Source organism: Phalacrocorax aristotelis, chromosome 1, assembly GCF_949628215.1.
Source record: "Phalacrocorax aristotelis chromosome 1, bGulAri2.1, whole genome shotgun sequence".
Taxonomy (NCBI): Eukaryota; Metazoa; Chordata; class Aves; order Suliformes; family Phalacrocoracidae; genus Phalacrocorax; species Phalacrocorax aristotelis.
In genome coordinates, this window is record NC_134276.1 from 209,709,722 (window position 1) to 209,735,473 (window position 25,752).

The following is a 25,752-nucleotide window of genomic DNA, read 5'->3' on the forward strand; positions in this document are numbered from 1 at the left end:
TTATAATGACTGTGATGATGATGTTATTCTTCCTGCAGAAAGGACAGTGACTGTTGGATGGAAGAAATATTCAACAGGTTCTTAAAAACATGAATTTAAAAAGTGTATTTTTTTCTCCCTTTTTTTGTCTTTTATAGTTAATCTGAGGCTCCCTGAAGACTGAATTCCATGCCCGGTGCCCTGGGCTGAGTTCAAATTTCCTGTAAGGCTGAGTGGTTTATAAAAAAGCAGAAGCTGAACATCAAATATCTGCATTTTTCTTTCCTTATGGAAAGTATGAATTAAATCAACAAACAGATCTTTAGCAAATAATTAAAATTAGGAAGGAGGTAAGCTGGTTTTGTTACTTTCTATTCCCTTCCTTTTCTGCTTGATCATAAGTCTGAACACTGTCCAGATACTGTAATGCCAAACTGGCATATTTCAGAGAAAACTATTTTCATGTGAGATAAATTGTCAAAGCAGGTAGATGGTCTCTAGCAAAGGCTGCAGGAGAAACATGAGACAGCAGCATGCTGCCACACTATAGCATTTATCTTTATGCTGAGTGCTATTATTCCTTCTGTAAGTAGTGACAGAAATGCCTGCAGCACTGTGCAATGCAATGACATTGCTTAAATCTCTTAAGGAGAGAAGCTGTATTCCAAATGTAAGGCTAAATTGTTCCTAGTGAATCCCTTCCAATTGAACAACTATGACTTTGGTGTCTTTGAGGTCCTTCAGGAGAAGATCCTGCAACTCCTGTCCATCTCTGAAAATCTTCAGAGGAAGCTCCCACTCTCTACTAACAAGACCCAGAAATTGGGTGTTGCCTTACAAACCTGCGTAGCTTGAAGACTGGCAGTGCTTATTCCCAGCCACCCATCCCTGCCTCTGCTCCCAGCAGCAGGCATGAAAATGTCAAACATGGAGCAGCTTCTGTACCTGGCATATTAAATAAAGCCTTTTCATCTGCTGGACTGTGAGCTGGAACAGTGAAGAAGCTGCTGCGTGTGCAGTTGAGCTCCTCATCCAAAAATGGGGAAGCTTCTGGAAGAATGAGGTGGGAGCAGAAACTACCTCATCCAGTCAACCTCAAGTGCCCAGATTTGTGACTCAGCCACCAAATGTGCCCCCTTGGGGAGGACTGGGTCACTAAGCACCTACAGCTTCTGTGCAATCATATTTGCAGGATGGGTCCCACACTTACAATACAGCCAAATTCAGACTCCAGCACCATCTAAGAATCTGGATAAATATTCTCTGAAGACAGTAGGTGTATTTCCACTGATAATAATGGGACCTGCACACATGGATGATGTAAAGCAGAGAATTACATATGTGTGTGTGTATATATATCACATATATATATGTGTCACATAGTTACTAAAAGTCAGGTGTTTTAAAGAGAATGAGTAAGAAACAGAATACTATTAGAGAGGTGTTGAATTGCCCCCTTGCAGTCCGTTAAAAGGTAAAGGCCCTTTTTCTGCTCTCTTTGTGCAACTTAGATTTTTGCCTTGTCTGAATGAGCTGATTCATCTAGGCTGACCTTTGGTGGTCTCCAGAGCAAGACAAGGGATGCTGCTCACTCCCTCTCCCACCAATTTGAAAAGAAGAATATCTGTTTTACTCCAGCATTGGCAATCACAATGCAGCACCTGCACAGCTGTGCACACTGATTTAATGTCTTCTCCCACTTCAAGAACCCTTAAAGCCAGTGTCAGGATCTGCTCCTTTCTTTTCATTATAATATAGCTTGGAGAGAGCCTTGACATTGCAGTTGTAATCTGATTTATTCATAATGGTGTTCCTCCTTAAATAGCTTTTTGGTTTTTCTTTTTTCCCTTCCTTAGGATAAATGTATGCAGGTCATTACAGGGAACCAGGCATCTGCATGGCATCCTTATTCCCACTACACACTGTACCTGAGGAACATAAAGTTTCAAACACTGACTGACAAAGGTTTCTGTAAGCCCTTTAATTTTATTTTCACCTCATCATGCCAAGTTCTACCTGATCTAAAGCATTGAGAAAAAGAAGCAGACAGAGCAGAGAGAGGTGGTCGAGGATCCTTCAGTCTACCAGTTGGTGAAGAAGCTCAGCATGCACTGTAGATTGCATCAGAATAAATTCTCCTGGGGGTTAAAGTGATAAAGGGAGGCATTTCTAGCCGCTATGTCTCCCATATAAGAGCAGATTTCACTTCATTCACTGCTATAAGATGTAAAAGATAATGTCTTCACTGAGTTGATGTTAAAAAACAGAGAGACAAAGGGAAACTTTTATGAAAGGTGCACAGAAAGTCTAAGATATTACTTCAAAGGGGACAAAACCTTTCTTAAAAGTGTTAGGTGAAAGTCAAATATCCATCCTTGTCTTGCTGCCTGTCATGATTTTAGCTGGCTAATTATAAAAACTTAATCATAAGGGATCTGATCCTGAGTTACTGAACATGTTCAAACTCCATTGGAGTTCACAACTTTTACCTTTGTTCAGGAAGTCAAAGGGTTAGGTACGAATTAAATAATGTCACATCCCAAGTGCCTTCTTGTCACTATTTAGTCTCTGTCCTCTCAAGACTTCAACTGTCTCGTGAAGCATCTATAATTTCCACTGACTTCAGTTCAAGCTTTGGTGCACCGTGCGTGTGGGATCCGGCCCACGTATGGTGGGAAGAATAAAAATTTTGTCTACAGGTCATGGCTGGGATATGAATTCAGTCTCTACTAAATAAATACTATAACAAAAAAGTTTGCTGTATATCTTCAGATGTCCTGGATAGGAAAGGAAAGCAGCTTCTGAGAGCCCACAGTTCCATGTATTTTATGAGTCAGACAATAAATTAGTTTCCATAAGAAATTAATTGAACTAATTTTCCTGCTTTGTAAAAATTATATTTCTGTATTTCTAAGGAAGGGCATTTCTACCTCCTGTTTCTACTTCCAATGAAACCAGTGGTTGAACTAACCAGTTTAAGGCATTATCCTGCCCTCACTTAGTGGCAACAACTGCTGTATTGATGTATTGGCTTCGGCACCAGGCAGGGGAGGGTAAGAATAAAACCAGAGAACTCCAGTTCCACTCAGCAGTGGCTGTAGCAATAATAAAAAAAACACCCTCACTTTAATAAAACATGAGCACTATTACAAGAAACAGTTCCATGTATTTTCTTGTCTCAGAACACAGGATATCTAGTTCTGTTTACCCTTAGCATGAACAAATCTTTGTGAATGCCTGAAAGTCACTTTTTTCTAGTGAAAATATGTACTTGTGGTTAAAAGAAGACAAACATCCAAGCAATGCTTCTAGTAGAAATGTTCTTTCTGGCTCTAAAAGATAGCTTTGTCCAAAACACACCCTATTTATTATTTATTCTTGGATATTTTTGTTTCCGATCCAATTTAGGGCAAACCTTAACTCTAGGTGATCACTTTGCAAGCAAAATAGTGTTAAATGGAACCACATGCCTTAATGATTTACAGCATACATTACATGGGCTTATGTTCACTGTCCTCAATAAATAGCTATTTTGATTGTGTTAAAAGATTGTCTCCCTTAAACGGTAAACATTAAATTTGTTATAGCTTCATCATTGAGAACAGATTGTTGTTAGTAGCTTAAGATAATATACTACTGGCCAAGTCAGTACAAAATTTGCCTGGAAGATGGGAGTTATCAGCACTGTCAGAAGGTTGGAAACAGTAACTTAGTAGAGGACATTTGTTTACACTCTCCCTCTGTTCTGTGCTACTATTTCATTTAAATCCTTTCATTAAATACCTGCACAAGAGGTTTGAAGGAAACTTGAAGATCACCCCATAATTTGTAATGCAGACAGGCATATATTCATGGAAGTTGTGGATTTTGGGAGCTCTGGAGGGAAACTTCAAAGGTTTAAGTCTGGGTTTCTCTGTACAAGAAGCCTGGCCTAGCCAAAAGAGGTTAGTGAGGCATCTAAATCCCAGTGAAGGGAGGCCAAATCCCAAAAGCTTAGCAAAATCCCTGCAGCACACATCATCATATCTGGAGTATCTCGACAATCCACAACAAGCTATGTTTTGAATTAGAAGTGTGTTTTGTGGGGAGCTGTTGGGAAAACACCAGTACTATTTTCTTGTCTTTTTTTGCCTCGCAATTCAATGGCGCTTTTTACAGGAGCACAATTCACTCTTGCCCATGTGGTCAGGTGTAGATTTGTAGCAGATGAACTGGTTTCTGTGCGAGCTGTAGCCCACTCACCCCATTACTGCAGTTCTGGTCCATATGAACCTTCTTGCATACCACTTCCATTTACACCATAACTGCACCCACGTTTGATTGCACTATAGCATCATTATGGCCTTTAGACTACCACCTTTCTAGCCAAAGGAGGCATCAGTCATTAGCAATGTAGGCTTTACACTAAATAAAGTGATGAATATTGCACTGACCGGTTGTCTCCACAACTAGCTCAACTGACTGGGGTACAGACCCCAGACTTTGCTCATTAAAAATGTATGCATTCAAATTTTCAGTAAACTTATTTCATAAAACCTAGGTTTCTGATCATAGGGGCTCCTTATGCAGTCAATAGAGAATGATGTCAATCTTAGTCTATGATGATTCATCTCATAATTAAAAAAATTTTTTGAAATACTTCAGACGGGAACTGCTTCCTTAGTGTTTTCTATATCTCTCCTTTGACTGCAGAGGGAGCCTACATGTCTACTCCTAAATGTCTAATGTTGAGTGAGTGAAACCCACCCTGAAGTAGTGCAGCTGAAGCCAACATAATTACATACAAAGTGTTTTCAGGATCAAGTCCAGAGGTTATTGAGGACTCTGTTATGAAAGGTGCTATTCATCTCAGCGTTACAACCTGGAAACAGAGTGACCACATGTTGCCGTTTCTTGTTGAACAAAATTACCTTCAGAGTCTGACAGAAAGGTATTTTATTCAAACTAAACAAACAGATTTTTAATTAATGTTGTTTATTTCTTCTTTCAGTATAAATCATTTATTCGGTTTTATACTAGATTTAACTCAGTTTACATCAGCAACATTTCTAGATGTGGCTCTGCCTGGCTGCCGTTCAGTCTTCAGGGCTATGGCTTAAAAAATTCAAAAAACAAAAAAGAAAAACAAACTAATAAGTTTAAGTATCATTGAAACCATGTGCATCTATGTAAAATGCTTATATATTCAGTGGCTCTATCAGCTCAGAAACTGTAACTTGAACTCGAATGTGAGGGATCCCAGTGCATTCAGGAGTCAGTGTTTGATACTTTGGTTTGGAGAGATATCTTCTGTCCTAGCAGAAGATATGAAATGCAGCGTATAGATTAGTTTGGTTAGCTAGCTCTTAACTTTTTCTCTTTCAAACTTTCTCCTTTCAAGGAATGAAGGCTTTTGTCATTGATTGCAATGAGGGGAGAACCTGAGGCCGCAGAAAAGAAGCTGCAGTGAGTGAATGCTTTTGAAAACAGACTTGACCACCAATATGTGGAAAGCTGCTGTATCTATCAAGTCAATACATAGCTCCAGGTGCTTTCAGTTTACAAAGAAACATAAGCAAAAGTAATAGAAAAGGAAACCCATGCTTTAGATTAAAAAGGAAGACTGCAATTTTTACAAATCAGGTACTTTTCAACAGTTTTGTTCAGCACAGAAAAAAATGTTCAGTTTATTTTTTCCATAGTTAAATATTGATTAGATTGGCAGCAGAAAAAAAAAGGGAAATTAAGCTTAACTAATAACTTCTCTCATTAATACCAATAGACATATTTCCATAATTTATTAATATTTATGAATTATTGCAGCCTAAGCTACTTAACAGCTACACACCAGTCTCAGTCAGATGAGAAGCCTTAGTTTATATAGAGAAAGACTTTAAGGCTAAAGCTACAATTTGATCACTTATCTCTGACCTGACTCAGGAATTTCAGCAGATGATCTCTGAGCTCAGCTTTCAACCTCGGCCTGAGCTAGTACAGATACATAAGCAAAAATGCCAGTCCTGAGGTAAGTAACTAGAAAGAAGAGAGATACCTGGAGAAATTGTTCCAAAGGCTAATAATCATGATCATTATCAAGGTGACAGATTTTTAAAGTAGTGTTAGAACAAACCCCATTATAGCAATAAGTTTCAACATCTTGATTTTTGGAAGGCAAAGGTACAACAGCAAATTATTTTGGCATGTTAAGGTCTGTGAAGACATGAGTCACTGTGGACCATTTACCAGACGTTAACGTATTGTCGGTGAAATCGAAAAACAGAGCAGATCCAGATGTATGGTGGGGAACTCCAGGTTTGCCTAAGCAGTACTAAAAAACCTGGTATTTTCTGAGTTTGCCTGCGAGAATTTACTCTATCCTATATCTGAGTGTCAAAAGGGATCAAAGAATGACACTGTACTGTTTGTGAAGCTATTTGTTGTGAAAACCAGAAAAAGCATGATTAAAAATCTGGGCTTCAACAGCAAATAATAAAATCAAATAAAACAGAATAAGGGAAACAAATGAAGTGATTGTTCACAATAGAAGCATCTGCAAGGTCATAAAGAGCTCAAATATATATCCAAGCTGAAACTTATGTGACTGACGGACAGAGACTGATCCAGCTTCTTACATTCTTCCAGGATGTATATTGTAACAGCGAGGAGTCCTGCCAGAATCACTCTGTATTAGAGCAATCCTTTTCTAGTGGATACCAAAAAATAAAGGAGGAATATTCTCATTAAATAAGGCATTTTTTAAAAACACTGGTGAAAGTACACTTTTGTTTCCTTACTTCCTATTTTTCAGTTTATGACTTCTTTTTTAACGTTCCTCTCTTTGGGATACTCCTTGGTCATGCAGAAAGCTCAATCATGCAAGTGTGAGCCAAAAGTAAGGCATTAATTATGATCCAGTCACCTGAGACTACCAATTAGTCCAGGAAGGGAAATAGGCACCTCCAAAGAATATGTGATCATGTTCTAGGAAAGTCAGATGACGACTTCTTTGGAGGAGCCCCACAAAGGCAACCTATGGTGACTGCTTCATTGTCAGGACTTTAATTTTCAGATATGTAAAATCAGGTGAGATGACTCTCACCCATAACTAACCTGCAGGTGACCTTTTTATGCATACTGCCATTCTTATAATTTTAGATGGTCAGTTGCTAGTTTCTGATTAAATCAGGTGGAGGCTAGGAAAAGAATTACTTTTCCTGTGCATTTGTGCAACGTGATAAATAGACCTAACTCTTTCTGAAGTCTTTAGTTATGGTATCAGTATTTCTTCTTTCCACACGTAAAAGTAAAAGCAGATAGAACAGGCAACTGCTTTGAAAAACAGGGAGGGAATTTTCACCTGCAATTTTACTGTCATGAGAAAGTTTAAAAGCAGCATGTGCCTTTGCTGATTAATGTTGGGTTCGATTCCTTCATTTACATAAATAAGGGAATATATCTATATATTATTTAAGATGTATACTGGTAAAACTCTAGAGATCAGTGAGGAATTACATTCACGGAGTTGAATTATTAAGTGCTAACTCAAGCATAAATTTTATTATTTTTGCATACATTTCTATAATTTAAATTATGAAGGCAGTCAGTCTGAGTTATAAAAATCTTTCCTCTGGCTTTAATCTGTGAAGAAATCCCAGTCTTCTGCCATCGATGGTAAAAGGGTCCCCCTAAATTCAAATGCCGGAATTCAAGAGGATAGCTCTGGTTCCTGCCAGTCTCAAATAATAAGAATGATACTCATTCAACATAAAACTTTCAGAAACCACAGGCTCATACATTTGTCATCAATGAACAGACCCAGTGTAGCAACATGCTTCAAAAATCTTAGGAAATTTGACTACAAAATGAGGGATCATTCTGCCTCAGGAACATTCAAAAGAACTAAATGCTCAGGTTGGTCCCAATGATATTTGCTTTTATTTTCTATGGAGTGAATTTTAGTACAGTTTTCTTGGCTTGCAGAACCTGTTTGGAACTTTGGATCTTTGATATTTTTATTCATCCCTTACACATAACATCATTTATCTGCCTGGTTTTATAACATGTTGGCTGTCTGAAAGCACAAAAGCTGTTTCTTTTGGCAACATTGTTCAGAGCTAGCTTTCAAAAGAGCACCATAGCTAAGGAATACACACTTTGTGTACGTGTAATATAGTATTTTACTTTTCTAAAACTCCTGCAAATTTATATTGCAGGTGCAAGTTCTCAAAACTTGTGGTTCTTTCAATTCAGCCCAGAGACATAACTGTATCCATATTTTTATGAAACACCAGTTGCAAGTTCTAATTGTAAATTACATAGCCTTTGTTCATTTGATGGCCGTTTCTTTGTGTTTATTGAATCTAGAATTAAACTATAAAGGAAAACAGGCTTGGCAAGGATCTTGGTGGTTTTTGGAGTGATCTGAAGCAACATACTCCTGGGTTTTGTGGTGGTTGTGGCAGAAATGGGTTCTGTGCTCATGGCTTTATGGAATATCTTTGGATGCCTATACAGACATACATTCTCCCTTTTCCAAAACAGTTAGCCTGGAGTTCACTGAAAAAAATCTAAGCCTGGTTTTGTGATGCCACACCACTGACGAGACAAAAAGCAAACTATGCATCAAACTAGTATTTTTGTGATGGACAATACCCATTAGTTTCACTCCTTTCATATGTGGCCATAAGAATCTAGTCCTGTGCATCAAAAGAAGTAGCTCATGCACGTCAGGCTTATTTCTGGGATGGAACAATGAGAGGTTTTGCAAACCCTACACAGAAAAAGCATTAGCAGAGTCATAAAAATAATTTTTCAATGCAAAAATGAACACACACAGAAAAAAAAAAAAGGAAGATCCAACTGGGAACAGAATTTTATATTTTACTCTCATCTAGAGGCAGATTTTCATCCTAATCCACAGGAAACACCAGAAAAACAGAACAGTTACAGAGATTCAATCTTTAGCACTATAGTTTTTCAGTCTAGGACATGTTATTTTCTTAATTTCATTTCTTAATGATCTACCTCACACCAGGGGCTGCAATGCATAAAGTGTCAAATAGTACTGAAGGTGAGGAAGAAGGATGTGTGGAAGAAAACACCATTGCAAAAAGGAGGATACACTGGGGATACACTAACGCCTAAGCCAGATCTAGAAGGACTAACTGAAAGGCACAGCTGTGGGAAGGAGCATGTGTACCACACAGCCAGCCAGAGAGGAAGGTTCGAATTTCTGCCTTGCAGTCACTGCACTATGAGCCCCCTCAAGGCTGTTGCAGAAATTTGCCTTGTATCAAAATTTCTACATAGCACTCTTTCACCATAGACCGCTGCAGCTGAGGGATAAAGGCCCTCAAGTTTTTTTTTAAGCAAGGAGGACCAGAATGTCACGGTTAGTTCTATGCAGTCCGAAGGGGAACATGGGCAGGTTAGAAGTCTGTAAAGTAATTCAGACAAGATAGAAACCTCCAGGCAAAATAGGCAGAAACAGCCAAATTTCACTACTCCCCTGCAAAACAAGGGAAGTGAAGACTTGTGGTGGGCTGACTCTGAGGTCCCATGAGTCACAGGATGAATTCTTCAGCTGTTAACCTCAACTTTTAGGGAGTGACTCTAAAAGTCTTGAGTAGTCACATCTTCACGTTAGTGGAAACAGCAGATGATTATTCTCTCAGAATCAGCCACTTAATTAAACATAGAAAATCCACTCCGTTATAGCCACCTGAACCCATTGACCTCAAATTTTTAGTCTCACAGTATTTCTTTAAAGCGCAGCATCCTGTCCGTGAACACTCAAGAAGAAAAATGTAATAAAATTTACAACTCTCTTATTATATATGTTCTCCAAAAAGCAGATAATCTTCTGGCAGACATACACTCACCAATTTGTGAAGGAAACTATAGTATAAAAACCTCACATATTTTTCTTAACTGATACCCCACAATGGCACTAACATTTTTTATTCATGGTCTGATATATATTTTGAAAGATGATGTGTGAAAGTAGTCTTAAGGTTCAGGTCTACCATTTTTCAGCAAGGGCACCACTCAAAAATGGCCTGTATTTTTCTAAGCAGAGCTTCCCTTCTAGCAGATTATTTTGCATGTGTTCTTTAGAGGTATTCTAGCACCTTCCTCTGAAATTTGAAAAAAGTGTTATCTGCTGGAGCCAGGATGAGGGAAATTCGCTATTGCTTTGAACAGTTGTGTTCTTTTCACATTACTGGAACCAGAAAGAGGGGGTTTTACTTAATTGCTTTAGATTCTTAGATTTGATTGAAGCAAACATATTTTTTTAATTTAAAAAATAGAAGGAAAAGGTTTATAATTTTTCTTGTCATGTCAAACCTTTCTGCCAACATGAACAATAGATTTCTGGGAGGCTGTTTGTTGTATTTGTGGTCTCCCAGGTAGCTCTTGTGATTTCTCTATTTCTGTGTCTCATTACGCCAATTTGCCCCTTTCATGACCCTTAAACTATGTTATTTTCTGTATCTGGTATATAGAAGCAAAATACCCTGAAACAAATATCTAGTGTGGCTTAGTGATGAGTGAATTGTGAGCCACTGAAATCAACAATAACTGTAAAATTTGTTGGTTGTAAGATTCTTTTTTTACTAGGGACTCAGGCCTTTGTTCTTTTTCATTATGAAAAAGGCATTTTTTTGTCTCTCTGTGTTACACACTAAATCTGCAGCTCAGTTCAATAGCAGATCTTTGGCTGATGTAATTTGCTGCAGCAGCACTGACCTTGGTGAAGCTATGCTGAAATGCTGCAGTGGACTGAAAGTATGAACTCTGTTGTGTATTGCACAATATCCTACCACTTACGCCAAGTAATACACTGTGTTTTCTCCAAAAATGCAAGTGGTGAAATGATTTATTAAAAATAAATTATAAATTACTCATTTTCCATTGCAAGAGTGGGTTAAACCTGAAGTATATTAAAAATGTTAGTCTTCTGTGTTACTAGCCATAACTTAAAAGTGATCAGTTTCAATACAGAATGGTTAATTTCTGTTAGCTGTAGGCAGACCCACTTGACATATGAAGTGAAAGCAGTAAAATACCTAAAACGTGTCAACATTTTGCTGTGAGAGGGGTTTCAGTGGGGTTTGTTTTGGGGTTTTTTCAGAAGAAGAGAAAACACAAACTTCAGAAGCATTTTTACCTTGATAAATTTTAACTCCCTTGGGATGATTTTAGCCTTTGGCTTTTCTTCCTCATTAATGAATTGGAGTTTGAACAATCTTCATTCAACACAGATCCTCTTCAAGCTGTGAGCAGAGAGAATCAATTGGGAAATATCGGCTGTGTTTACAATGTATTTATTGTTCATATAAAAGCATTTCTTAAGTGTTCATGGCCATAATGGTTTTTTGTTCCATACCAGTTTGATCCTATCTTTGCTTTATTTTGCTTCTGTTTGTCAGACAAACCCACACTGTCATCTCAGTTTTGCTTTTTGTCATTTTATTTTCCTACAATCACACACTCACATGTGTACAAGACTTAGAATTTCTGCTGTAGACCATTGGAACATAAAAAGATAACACTAATGAGAATAAAACTCCATGTAACACACAAAAGTTTTCTTATGTAAATACTTTATGAAACTTAACATTCTGTCCTGACTGATGATAGCATATATAAAAATTAAACCCAGAAAAAATATTAAATTAAATGTAGCCTGAGGATTCTCATTTTGTTTTGATCATGATAAAAATAAAGCTGTCAGAGTTTGAAAGACTTTTGAAGGAGGTCTGCACGGGCTGAACCCACGGTTTAGTTCCAGTCATGGGTAGCTGCAGTAGGTTTTCATCCGTGGACTCAGCAACCATGAGAAGGAAAGACGTACATACACACTGTACACGTTATTGTCATCACAACCAGGTGTTATCAGCTGCCACTCTGCTATACCACTGACCTGCTTGACTAAAGGAATTTCGCCAAGGACTATTCATAAATATATATTTTTTCCAATCCAATGTCAGTCTCCATTATTTAAAGGGTGAAAGAAAATCTGCATATATTTATCCTGCTGTGCACTACCAAAATGCAAAAATTCAAATAAAGTAGAGACTTGCTGAGAAGCCCTGCAAACTCGTGTCTTTTATTCCAAATAAAATAATGTGTAAATTTATATAAAACAAATTAAATTATATATGGATGGTTTATCATTTTTCAACCAGTGGGAGCCCTCTTTATAACAAAAGATGGGAGTTAATATCTCAACATATATATTTTAAAATGTTCTAAATAGCTTTCCCTAGTGCCTCACTAATTTTAAGATTGTCTTACCCTTTAAGTGACCTGATGGAAGACACTTATACAGCCAACTAATTCCCTGACTTGTTCATTAAGGTTATTATTGAAAACCTTAAAAATTCATTATGTGTGAGCACAATGAGAACAGGACAACTTTTTGGCTCACTACTACTAAGAGATAAGTTTATTTATTACCTTGAAAGGGAAAAAGAAAAGACTATTTCTCAGTCTAAGCCTATAAGAAAGATGATTCTTGAATATCTTAAATTTATGCACATAAAAGACCTCTAGTTTCTCCATATGAAAAGAAATCTGTGAAGGGATTTTACTCTGGGGCATAAGTTAGTGAGTATATCAACTAAGTTTACATAAGTCATACGAAAATAACGGGATAAAAGACAAAGCAAGCTATTCAAACTTTAGGAAACTGAGCATATGGAAGCAGGAAGTTTTGTATATACAAAATTATAAAATACATAGTTTAAATCACTATAATTACAAGACTCCATGCCTTATGGAATAAACCTCTTCAAGAAGATTTTTAAGGACCTAAACCTGATAGAAGATAAATTCAGTTCAAGTTTTTAAGTTTCAAGAAGGGGCTGGAAAAGGTGGAAAACCAGTGGTAGAAGGCTTGTTTATCATTATAAGGAAGCTATGTATCTACCTGTATACATATATTTATCGGGGTAACTATGCACTAAGTGGATTAAAGGGCATTGCTGGACCTGAGTGGAACTTTGAAAGGTCCTGAATACTGTTTCCAGAGTTTTTTTTCATTTTTATTATTACTTTTTACTTGATTACGTATGTGTTAGTTACAAAATAGTGTGAAATGCCATGCCAAAACTAACATGCAAGATGAAAAATCATAGCAGTTTAGTAAGGACGTTTTCTAATCTAGTGATAAATGAAATGTTTGTTTCTCTAGATCAAAGCATCTCCTAATGGAAACAGTGTAACATGTATTTAAATATATCATTGTTGCTGAAACAGCCTTTTCAGATGAAAACATGATGAAAACAGTTTTATAACCATTTCTAGATATGATGAACAGCTCTCGTGCAAGTCATCTCCACCATTGCCTTCTGCCAAGGCGGAGAATTAAAATCCTTGTGCAATGTCTTGCCAGGTGATTTCTTGGATGGGTTTTGTTTGTTCAGTTCATTAAATAAGTAAATTTTTTTCATTTTCAAAGCAAGCAAGGTCTGTGGTGCCCTTGACTTCTCTGGAGACCATCCTGAATGCTGCTTAGTTCTTCTATGGCCAGGTTTGCACTCGGTAACAGCAGAAGCTGACTTGCCTCTGGATGAGTATATTTGAAAATAGGAGAGAAAAGGACCCAGAGAACTCATCCAGTTCACTGCTGCACATCACACAGTTTATTAACAGCTGAGGCTCATCAAACAGTGTGTTTGGTTTACTAAATTTCATTCTTAAAAGCCATTGTTCAGCCTCCCTGCTCCCTGCTGAGCAATAGCCAGCTCACTGCTGAGCACCCTGTCTGCTCAGCTGATGGGGCAAAGCAGGGTCAGCTCACCTCACCGGCTGGGCCACCTCAGCCCAGCAGGAGACAGCTTAGATCTCATAGCAAGGACCCTGGCAGAGGTAGAGTGATGGAAGACCCATCCTGGGTTTGGGAGGGGTTTGAGGGTGGTGGAAATAGCTCTGGCACCTAGGAAATCCTGCGGAAGGGGAGAGGTGGCTGCTGGTTTTGCCCCTTATAACTTTCAAAATTTCAGGAAACTTTCCTTTTTTGGGGGGAAAAGAAAAATAAAGAAAAAAAAATCGTTAAAAAGACCCTAGCTTTTGTTAAAAATAATTTTAGAAAAACATTCTCCATGTTTCCAGCTTGCAGGAAATTTTGAAAAGAAATCTTTTAGTTTGATTTAGATAATAAATTTTCTTTAAGAAAAGCCTTGAGCACATATCCCTCCATGATTTAATTAACCTTATAGCCAATTCTAACAAAGACGCAAACAAAACTGTACAGAAACCTACCTTCCACTTGCCGCTCATATGAATAGTTAAGTATTTAATACAAAATGAGTTTTAATCTCAGGCAGAAGAAGGAAATCTACAACCTAGAATATAGTGGGTGTGTGGGAAGGTACTAACATTGTATTTATTGCTCTGTTTTGGAGTTAGACATGCCGTAAGCAGGTCTGTTGGGTCAGGTCACACAGGTGGGCTAGGCAAGACAGGAGGATGAAGTCGTGCAGGAGGATAAAGGCATGAGTTTAGCACCTTGCTCCTGGACATCCTCAAAATAGACATTTCCTGCCACAGAAATTCAAATGTCCTGGGCTGCTCCTAAACTGACCTTTAGCTCTGCACCACAGAAGACCCTGCAGTGTTTCAAAAAAAAGACCTCTTAAAAGTTCACTGTAGATGACAGCCAGCCTGTGCCTCAGTTATCTTCCCCTGGTAAACAAGATTTGGGAGATGTCTGTGGTGTGCTTAAATCCCACTTTCATGTGGAGTTAGGACAGGCTAAGATTTACACTCAGATCGGGAACATTCTTCTGCTCTGGAGTTTCTCAGTTTAGATGTCACATGGGAAATTATGTGGAATAATCACAAAGGATAACATGAAGGAGACTAATGTCCACCATTCCCTTTTTATTCCCTGCTGAGAAAAAGGATCTGCCCTGCAGGGCATTTCAGAGCAGAAGCCTAATGCGGCCACTTGGAGTCAGCCTGTAGGAGTTATTTTCTGTCCATTAAGAACAGAAAAAGCATCACGATGCTAAATTTCTATGACTAACCCCTTAATCTGTTAAATTAGGCACTTAAGGTACCTACCGGGTTAGGTGGGAATTTGGTGAATGTTAGTGGCACCTAAATGATGGCTTGGGATCTTAACGCAACATTCAGATGCTGCAAGTGCCTTCTAAGACCACCTGTCATCTCTTTGTAGCTGTGAATGGTAACTTCAGGCAAATTCTTTTTCTTTCAGGTAATGCAGGGACTTTCCTGTTACACAGTTTTTGTATCTGAGTATGTGCTTCCTTATAACTTTTAATGATAAAATTACTTGCTCTCAGAATTTTGGTATGAAGTTTTGAAGATTTAATATATGTGTTTCATATATGTGGTTAAAAACAATGCTTGGAAAAAAAAAACAGGGAAAATGTTTAACATCTGAAGTTAAGTCATATTTATCACGGAAAACTTTCTATACAGTTGGATAAGGTCAAGACTGGGACAGCTGTACTCAAGTTTAAGAAGAAGGGAATACTCTTTGTACAAGAATGTGCTCTCTTTTTAGCAAAAGATCAGTTTGAAGCTTTCAAATGTGCTTTACTTCAGAAACATTACATGTGGTTACTTCATAGCTCCAGACACTCAGGACTCTCTTGTTCTTGCCTTCTAAGCCAAATGTACTATTCTAGCACTGAGATTAAAGCACCAGATGAGGTGGTTCATACTGGAGGACTGAACCCTTAAGCTATAATAGTTAAGTGGTCAGACCATGCTATTTGTTCCAGGGATGCAAAAATGGGGCTTTTCAGAAGGGCTACTCCCTTCGACTCTAAACAAGCAAGCACGCTTGGGAAGAAGGGCAGGAGGAAACTTTTCTAAATGGCCAGCTTCCTCCATTGGCATCAGTGCATAGTGGCCATCTGTTCAGGCCGGTTCCCAAGGACATGTCTGGCCTACCAAACAGCCCACATCCAGGCTAGCTGTGTTTTACTTAATTCACAGGTTGGTTTAAATTATGATATGGCTCCAGGGAGTCAGAATTTCCAGTCTACTTCTGACTTTTTCCCTGCTTAAATTCCACCCTTCATACCTAATCTAAACAGGAAGGCCTCTTATGATTTAATACCGTGAATATTATGTCTAATTTAAGAATAAAAATCTCCACACAATCTCAGAAAAACAGCCCTGGAACAGAGCAAAGGTCCATCTGTATTGGTATCTGGTCTCCAACAGTGAGTAGTCACCAGAAAATAGGGAAGCAGGTGGTACTTTTATGCAAGGACACTCTTGAAGAGCCCATGCCAAAGACCTCGTTTGCAGCTAAAATGGCGTCCTCAAGTTTGGCATGGTGTATTCATGTGAGAAAACCTCCCGTGGTTCATTCCTTTCATGAATTGGTCAGTCGTGCTTTTTGAACTGATTGTCCTCAACATTTTGTAAGTTGCATTGTTTAATTATATGTTAATAGTCACCTCCCTTTGACTGAGCGTGCATCTTGCTCAAGTATCTGATGCCCCAGAGCTCATGTGTCATGATAACTTGTGAGCAGTCACTCCCTGTTCACCTTTTCCCGAACTACTTATGGTTTTGCAGAATTTGGTGATAATCTTCCCTGCAGCGTTCTGCTTTTCATGACAAATAGGTGTTATCTGTTCAAACACTTCTCATACAGAAATCAATGATCATCATCTTTCTCCCTCTCTACTTTTTCTAGTATAACTGTATCTTTTTTCACATTACATTCAATATATCCTATACCTTTTGAATGTATAATAGAGCATAGCTTTTAAGTAACTGTACAAGTGGTAATTATGTCTCAGAAAGAAAATTTATTTTTATGGTAACACCCTACAGATATAAAGTATCGTTGCAGCCATTTTCAAGTACATGGTCTATTAGACACTATGAGCAAGTAAGCAGAGATCATGGAATAGGAACATAAAGTAAGATTTTTTGCAGGCTGGTTAGATTTAGAAATAGATCTAGAATGTGCATTTCATCAATGGATTTAAGACAGAGATCTTTTTAAACATTAAAAAAAGACCTCTTTTACTTCCTAATAAAGAAATATATTAGGTTTAGAAAGATTCAGCTGTCTAAACCCAAACCTCATTCTTCTCAGATCAATGAAACTTCTCAGTGATTCTTATTTCTCTTAAAGTCAATGAAACTTGGACCAAACTCCTAATGACATGATTTTTTGGTATAGAATTTAAAAAACAGGTTTTTATCAGATCAAAACTCAGACAGTATTTATTGTCTCAGTATCTATTTTTAAGTAATATAAATTTAATCCAGCAAGTATATACTGAGTCCTTGATTTCTGTGTATTTAATTCACACCCCAGTTATGCTTCTCTTGTGAGACCCCACCTGGAGTACTGCATCCAGCTGTGGGGTCCCCAGTACAAGAAAGGTCTGCCAGGTTGGATGGGGCTTTGAGCAATCTGATCTAGTGAAAGATGTCCCTGCCAATGGACTAGATGGCCTTTAAAGGTCCCTTCTGCCTCAAACCATGCTTTGATTCTTTGATTCTGAAGTCCCTGTTTCCTCCAGTGAAGAGGCAATAGTTTAGAGAAGTGCTAAATGAAGGCCTCCCTTGCACTTATTCTTGTGGAGCTTGACAAAGATAATTGGAAGATTCTAAAAAAATATTCTTATGTTTTAAAGTGTATGGATAGCTACTCCTCCTTCTGACTTACCTATAAATACCTCCTGTTATGTTCCAATCATCAAAATGACCTAGTCAAGCAAATGGCAGTTTTACATAGGGGTTTGAAGGCAGAGTTTTAGCCTTAGCAAAATGTTTATTTTAGGAGTTCCAGAGGAAAGCTAATTTGCTTTTTTCCTAACACTGAATATGCAAAAGTATAAAGGCAGGGAATTAGCCTAGAAATATAGAAGTCTCTGAGAAACAACATCTACTCACTATATTATGCTTCATTACACCCTATGAAAAATTGTTTTGCCTTCACACAATATGTTCTTATAGAACACACTTTGTATACACAGCTTTTGCATGCAGGTGTCTATTAAACCTTCGTAAAACAGGTTTGCTTATGGAGTACTTTTCAATCTATGTTTACCTATAAAGCTTGTCAGCCTCTGTTCTAGCACAGACTTAGCCTCAGGAGTAATGGCGCTATCTCTTATTACGTCAAAACAAGTGCCTATTAGTCTTGTCAAAAACTCATTAACAGCTTTGTTATGTAAAAAATACCTTCTTCCATCAGATAAAGGGAGAATGTGCATAAAGCTACTAAATGCAGAAATCTTGCTGCAGCATGGGAGCTGCTGCAAGTGGATGGCACCAGGTGCAAAGCAGACTGTAACAGAGGCGAACACCACCCATTTCTGCTACAGCATTTCCAAAACCAACATCCTCAGTCCAAGGACACAGGGCGTGCTAACACAGCAAGAGCTGGCTTACTCATCCTTACCAGCCAGCCTGAACTGACGTTTTTGATCACCTGCTTCAGTCTAGGACCCCTTCTGCAGCCTACACCTAAATCACATAGATGAAGAAACACCGAACATGCAGTTTCTTTATGAATTCTGAGCCCATATAATGCTAAAATCATTTTAGACAATTCTTATTTAAGAAATGTCTTATTTAAGTCAGTGAGAATGGTTACTGCAGCCTGAAAGGCCTCATGGTGAGGACTGTATGTATCCAGAGCCCCCTGCCTTTCCAGTTTCACAGATTTACAGGCAACATACTCTGCTGTGCAAAGGTAGCTGGACCTTTTTACTAAAGGAATATATACATATCTTAGCTAACATTTTTCACTCAAAATGTTTGAAGTCTATAAATAACATGTCTGGCAGTACTATAAAATAAACTATCAAAGCAGGAATTAGACAGCATGTTTTCATTTGTTCCACCCAGCGCTTTTGTTTAATGTTCTTAAAATGCTCCAAGAGTTGCTATGTCCCAGTGCGCCATCACGCTGGCACACTTGCATTTTCAGATGCTAAAAGAAGTATCAAAATAATAGGACACAGTGCTCATTTCCTAACATGTTCTTTTAAACTGTATTGCCATCCTGTAAACAAGCTGTAATTCAGGTTTTTTTCATGTTTCCTTCCAAGCTTACTATTCTTTCTCATTTGAACTGACAAGTTTCACAATCATTAGTGTTTAAAATTAAATATAGGCCTCTATCCTAGGACAATCTGAAATGGTTTTTTGTACTCTGGAGCCAATGCAGCTGCTTAAAGGTAGGGATTTATTGTTATCTGAGGTGCCCTAGTATCCATGTGCATGTGCAGCTACAGTGGCAACCTCAGCACATAGTTCCACATGTAGGCATCTGCAGGTAGATATTTAAATTTAGGTTTAGTCCATGAGCTGAATCTCATTCTGAGACAAAGTAATTAGTTTTGCCTAGATTTTATCCACAGTTTTCTAATTTGGAAACATAGCTACCTATACTTTAGATACTAATTATCCTAACTCCTTAAGTATAGGACATTAAGTAAGGATATGGAATAAGCATCCTAATAGTTTAGGTAGCAAGTAAACATCAATAAGCAGCTACATTCTCTATTTATTGCAAAGGATTGACACTGAATCCTTTGCTACAGGAGAGAGTTTCATTTGTACTGGAAGAAATGATGTGGAGTTCTCAGCGCTTAACAAGAACGTGCAACGAGAAACAAGAAGCCTAGGTAACAGATTAGTAATAAATTTGGCTAGAATGCCGATCTAAAACATTTTGTAAGCATTCTCATGGCAAACTGGCATCTTTTCAAGTTTCATAATAATATGGTGGTTTGCTGTCAGAAATGCTACTGTTTTCAAAGCATCGTGAGCAACAGATTAATAAACAGATTGCGAAATATGTGAAGAAAAATTGGTCTTATTAACAGATACATATTGAACATTTCCAGGGAAAGGCAATGCTGCTGTTTATGTACAGCATACGTACAGATTTGTCACAGGTAACCGGTGAGACAGACTCGGCTGAGGAAGTGCAGAGCCATTATGAGGCACACAAAACTCTCGGGAGTCTCTCCCCTGTCTGTAGCCCTCTGCATTGACAGCGACACATGGAACAATCCCAGCAGGGATGAAAATGGTAGGGGAGATGTTTGCTATGAATGAATGCTACTCAGCATTACTAAGTGCTTACATTTTGCCAGGCTGGACAATCTGGAAATGATTCTGAGCGTGCGTTCACAGAAATCAGTGATATGCCTGCCATGCTGACCCAGCTGGCACCGGTCTTTGTGAGCGGAATACCTAGCCCATATCCCTGACAACGTCCAGCCACCACTGCCAAAACATCCATCTGCCTCTTCTCTGCTACACACCTCAAAATAATTTCAAAATGTTCTATAGATCTTTCCTTTCACCTTCTCAGTGTGCAGAAGATCCAAGGATTCCAGCTCTTTAGGCCATTGTGTCGCAGACAATTTCAGAGTGATGATGCTGAAGAACAGACTGTTTCTGACAAGTAAATGTACTGACAGAGTAAAGGAATATGGAGGAGGAGGTCATGAACAGTGCCACAAGATCTCAAATAGCTTGGACAGAGAGTATTTCTGGGTGAGGTTGCTGACATAAAGGTAAACTGAGGCTGTCGATGTTCTTCGCTGGTTACTTTTGAAGCTAGCAGTTGTCCTTTCGGTTCCTTATTGCATCTGCACATCATACAGTTTAGCTGTGCTACGCTTGGGCACAGCGTGTTGGAAATGGCTGTTCGTTCTTTCCTGTGATGCGAGAAACAGTAAGCATCAAAAAAATTACCCAACGTCAGGTCCCAGCTGTCAGGGAAGCACCTGCTCACACAGTGCAAAGTTAAATTGTGGTATATACTGTAGCAGGCTGTAGCGGATGTCAAAAGCCTCCAGGAATTAAAACAGAGATTAGAAAAATGGAAAAAAAAATCATAAAAATTGCCTTTGTATCAGAAAGCCCCTATGTTGCAGGAAATGCTGTAGACAGATTTGTAGTTGTACACAATACTCGTGATACAGTTAGGGCATTTCCCTGGTTTATTCTGCAGTCTATTTCCACAGGCTGAGAATTAAGAAAAAATATTTTGCTGACAGAATGGCTGATATGAAGATACAGGTTTGTCAATGGGATCCCAGTGCTACCTTGTGATTTTTTCTGTATCTATACAAACAACAAATATAGACCTTAAATTCTAATTCACCCTCTTATGACTCTTCTTCCAACAGAAGCTCCAATACAAAACAGACTTTACTGAAATATTTATTGTCTATTCTGTTTTAGTTAAAAAAATCCAAGTCTGAACTGTTGAGTCCCGAGAGAATGATTTTTGCGATGATGAAATTTTCCCATGTGCCTACAAACAAATCCAGTAACTCGCATGTTTCATTTCATGGTTCCCAAAAGTGACAATGCAACAAACGGTTGTGTTAATTCCATTATAAATTAAAATCATGTTAAGCAATCCAAGACACAGTTGCTAAGAATGTTTAAAACAAACCACTGTGTAAAAACCCAGTGGCAGCTTTAATTTTCAAAGAATGCAGTCCTCATCAGGCTTAATAGTTCACTGTTTGACAGTTTTCTTACTGCCTTCAAACACTGGAGTATGAGATGCATTCCCATTTTTAAAATGTATATATTAAGCAATTTTATGTGAAAGTACAGAACTATAAACAGTAGCTCATAATGCATATTAGAGAATCCCCTTTTATGATAGATTTGTAAATCCAAAAGGTGTTTGAGTTACAAAAAAAAGTACATAATTATTTAAGCTAAGATATTAACACTGAATTTTTGCATTTGTTGGTACTTTTTTGACATCGTCATAAAAACTAATAGCTACATTATCACGAGGAATTTCATCACCTTTGAATGTTTTAACCTTTCCCGCTATTTCTAGTGACGGTTTGATATATAAAGAAGCAGTGATGGAGTTCTGGGAAACATTAAATGAATCAATAATTTTAATTCTGTTTTTTTTTTCCTCTGCATAAATTGAGAAAAAGTGTGAAAAAACAATTCTACAATGGTGGGCCATATAAAATATTTGAATGTGCAAGATGTCACTGCAGGAATGTCAGCTACAGTTATCAAGGTTAGGTGCAGAAACCTGGGAGCTCAAATTAGCTTTCAAGCTGGTTCATTTGGAAATTTGAGTCTAATGACTAGGGGTTATAATGTACTTTTAAGCATTTTTCACTATTCGCGGAGGACTGGTTCTCTGCAAGCCTTTTTACTCCCACATAATAACGGAGTCTGCAGAACCACTCACATGTGCAAGTGTTCAGAGCATACATTAAAAAAATGACATATCATGAAGAATAATAATATCCCCTCCCTGCATTATGTGAATGTGAATGTGAATGTGAAAAAATTCAGAGATCACCAAGTGTAGGTGTAAGGGTGGAAGGAGATGCCTAACAAAGGAAATTTTATAGTAGAAAGACTTATTTTAAAAGATAACTTCTGCATGGAATTTCCTCTTATGAGATGTAGAGGCCACCCAAAAGAAATTATAATTACAAGGAAAGCTGAGTTGTGTAAGCAGAATGGGGGGGAAAGAGGTGTAAATAATTAACTGTCAGCTCTCATAAATCTGTTTAGTTCCACTCAGCTCAACTGAACCATGTCAGTGTATGCCAACCAAGGAAAGCATTCTGTGGTTATAAAAAGATTTAGTGAAGAGATAACGGAAGTCAGTGTATTTTGGTATCTAAGACTCTTTGGTACTCTTCAAAAATCCATCTACTACCTTTGTATGATGTCTTACTATAGTGGCTATTACATTTCCTGCATGGCTAATTGATTAGCTCTAATGTAACATCAGTTGCCCTAGAATAGATTCATATCATTCTTTTCTTCTCTTTTCACTGCAGCACAGACTTTGTTAAATTATTCATTCTTCTCTTTGGCACATATAACATTAAATACCACTATATATTCTACCTGGCTGACCTCATACCTGGCATCATACATATGTTGCTAGGGCAGTGAAGATGGGTGATGTCCTCAAACCCTTTCTGGTTTCCACTAAATTGAACCATAATGTTTAGAATCAGAAATGAAGGGTGGGATTGATCTCACCTAGATCTGGGTTCCAAACAACTTAACAGAAGTTAAAATGGCCAAGAGTTTGTTGCAGCTCCTGACTCCCCAGTACAAGAAGACATGCACTCTGCTTTCTACAGCAGAGCAAGAGGTGAGTCTTCATCAGAACAAACTGAATACATCAAGATTACTATTGTGATGGTTTACAAAGTGCCTCCCTGGTCTATGGTTTTATTTATATCTGGCCTCAAGGTTTTGAGTGGGCCAGAAGAACTGAATCAGAAATTTTCTAAGAAACTAGGTTAGGATACTTTGATGAAAAAAATGCCTATCCACTGATACTGAATCTCTGTAAACCTGTATAATTTTCAGTAATGTATTTGTAAGGAGGGTGAAGTATCTGATCAGAAGTATGCAGCTTGTCATAATTAGGGCATTCATGAAGGGTGATTGTCAAAAATAATTCTGTAGTTAAATCAGCAGAGCTCCATCTGTGTAAACCAAAGTAAAAAGATCACAAGTGGGCTTTATACTGTGTATTGTAAAAAGAAGAATATCTGCTGTCTTCTTCTGAATGCAACATTATGCTCATTTTGCATTTTTACCAAAGCTCAGATCTAATTTATGCCATCTTTTGCATCACTGCTGATAGTGACCTAATGACCTCTTTTGTGTTACAGCCGAGTACAAAATCTCCAGTTTCCCATGACTGGAAACCCTTCATCTTCAAACTCAGTAACTGTACTGTCTTGTTTTTGCCAAGTTATAATATCATTTTAGTCTTGCTTGCTGATGCCAGATGAAGATGGGAAATTCAGGGATGCCCTATGACAACAATAAAAATATACACATGAGGCTTACAGAGGAGGCTGGGGTTTAAGTCACAAAAAGAGTTTGCCTGGCATCAAGTTTTGACATAAAAATTTGTTGTATTGATTCCTTCTTAAAACTAATGAGTTAGATCGGACTCCTGTCATTCTCTGCTGTCATCCAGAAGCAGAGCTCAAGGCTTCCAGTTGAATGTCCTCTGTCAGAGAACTGGTGATACAAGTCTGGTTGTATTCATGCTGTAGCTGTTTACCTTAAAGCAGTCCAGAACAGAAGTCTGCCCTAAAGTGGTTAAACAGTTGAACTAAATGTTCATTGTAGGTCCATTCCGACTGAAAATTATTCTATTCTATTCTATTCTATTCTATTCTATTCTATTCTATTCTATTCTATTCTATTCTATTCTAAATAATCCCATAACTTCTAATACTGCACAGGTATAACATTAATTTTCCATACAGATCAGAAAACCATTATTGGTGTTATTGGTATGTTCCAGTTGTTCCAATGAACAGGTGTTTTTAAGAACAGATACTGAGCAAGAGAGAAATAACTGTGATTTTAAAAGCAGCAGGGTCATTTTAGAAGATGTGAGAGAGAAGAAAATGTTACAGACAGTCTATAAAGAATGGGAAAAAGGATCAATCCATGAAGAAGCTACATTGTGGAGGTCAGAATATGTAAGGATGGGGTAAGACCAAATTTAAAAAAAAAAAAAAAACAAAAGAAACAAAGGTATAGCAAAAGCATCAATCTCACAAGGCAGCCCTGCAGCAGAACAAAGAACAGTCTTGGCTGTGCGGGGCAGACTAAGCTGACATTAAAGAAATGGCACCCAAAACCCTATGAATCCTTATGTTTCAGTGACGATAGTGTTCATAAAGATGGAGTCACTAATGGAAGTAAGAGTGAAATCATAGAATCATAGAATCATTTAGGTTGGAAAAGACCCTTAAGATCATTGAGCCCAACCATTGCAATGGGAAATAGTATGTGAAATAGAAAGAAAACTCAAAGTTAGATGTTCTGACCTGAAGGAGCAGTAAAGAGAGAAAGAATAATATACACACAAGATTTCTGGAAAGCCAAAAAAACCCAAACAAAATGCTGATAAAATAACAGCACTGATATGAAGGAGTTCTAATGCATTTACCAGTTTAGGGTGTTATCATATGATGGGAAACTAGAGAGCCTGGTAGCTCTATATTAAAGGGTAAAAAAATTTAAAACAGCGATAAGGCAGTTATAGTCCTAATAGCATTATAGAATCATAGAATTACAGAACATCCTGAGCTGGAAGGGACCCACAAGGATCATCAAGTCCAACTCCTGTCCCTGCACAGGACAGCCCCAAATTCACACCGTGTCTCTGAGGGCCTTGTCCAAGTGCTTCTTGAATATCACCAGGCTGGTGCCGTGATGCCTCCCTGGGGAGCCTGTTCCAGGGCTCCACCACCCTCTGGGGGAAGAACCTTTTCTTAATACCCAACCTAACCCTCCCCTGGCACATCTCCCTGCCATTCCCTTGGGTCCTGTCGTTGGTCACCAGAGAGAAGGGCTCAGCGCTTGCCCCTCCTCCTCCTCCCCTTGTGAGGAAGCTGCAGACCGCCATGAGGTCTGCCCTCAGCCTCCTCTTCTCCAGGCTGAGCAAACCAAGGGACTTTAGGCGCTCCTCGTATAGTTTCCCCTCTAAACCCTTCACCAACCCCGTGGCTTCCTCTGGACTCTCTCTAGCAGCTTTATACCCTCAATCTCCTGTGGTGCCCCAAACTGCGCCCAGCACTCGAGGTGAGGCCGCCCCAGCGCGGAGCAGAGCGGGACAATCCCCTCCCTCGCCCGGCTGCAATGCAGGGCTTGATGCCCCCCAGGGCACGGCTGGCCCTCTTGGCTGCCAGGGCACGCTGTTGGCTCATGTTCAGCCTTCCATCAACCAGAACCCCCAGGTCCCTCTCTGCAGGGCTACACTCCAGCCTCTGCTTCCCC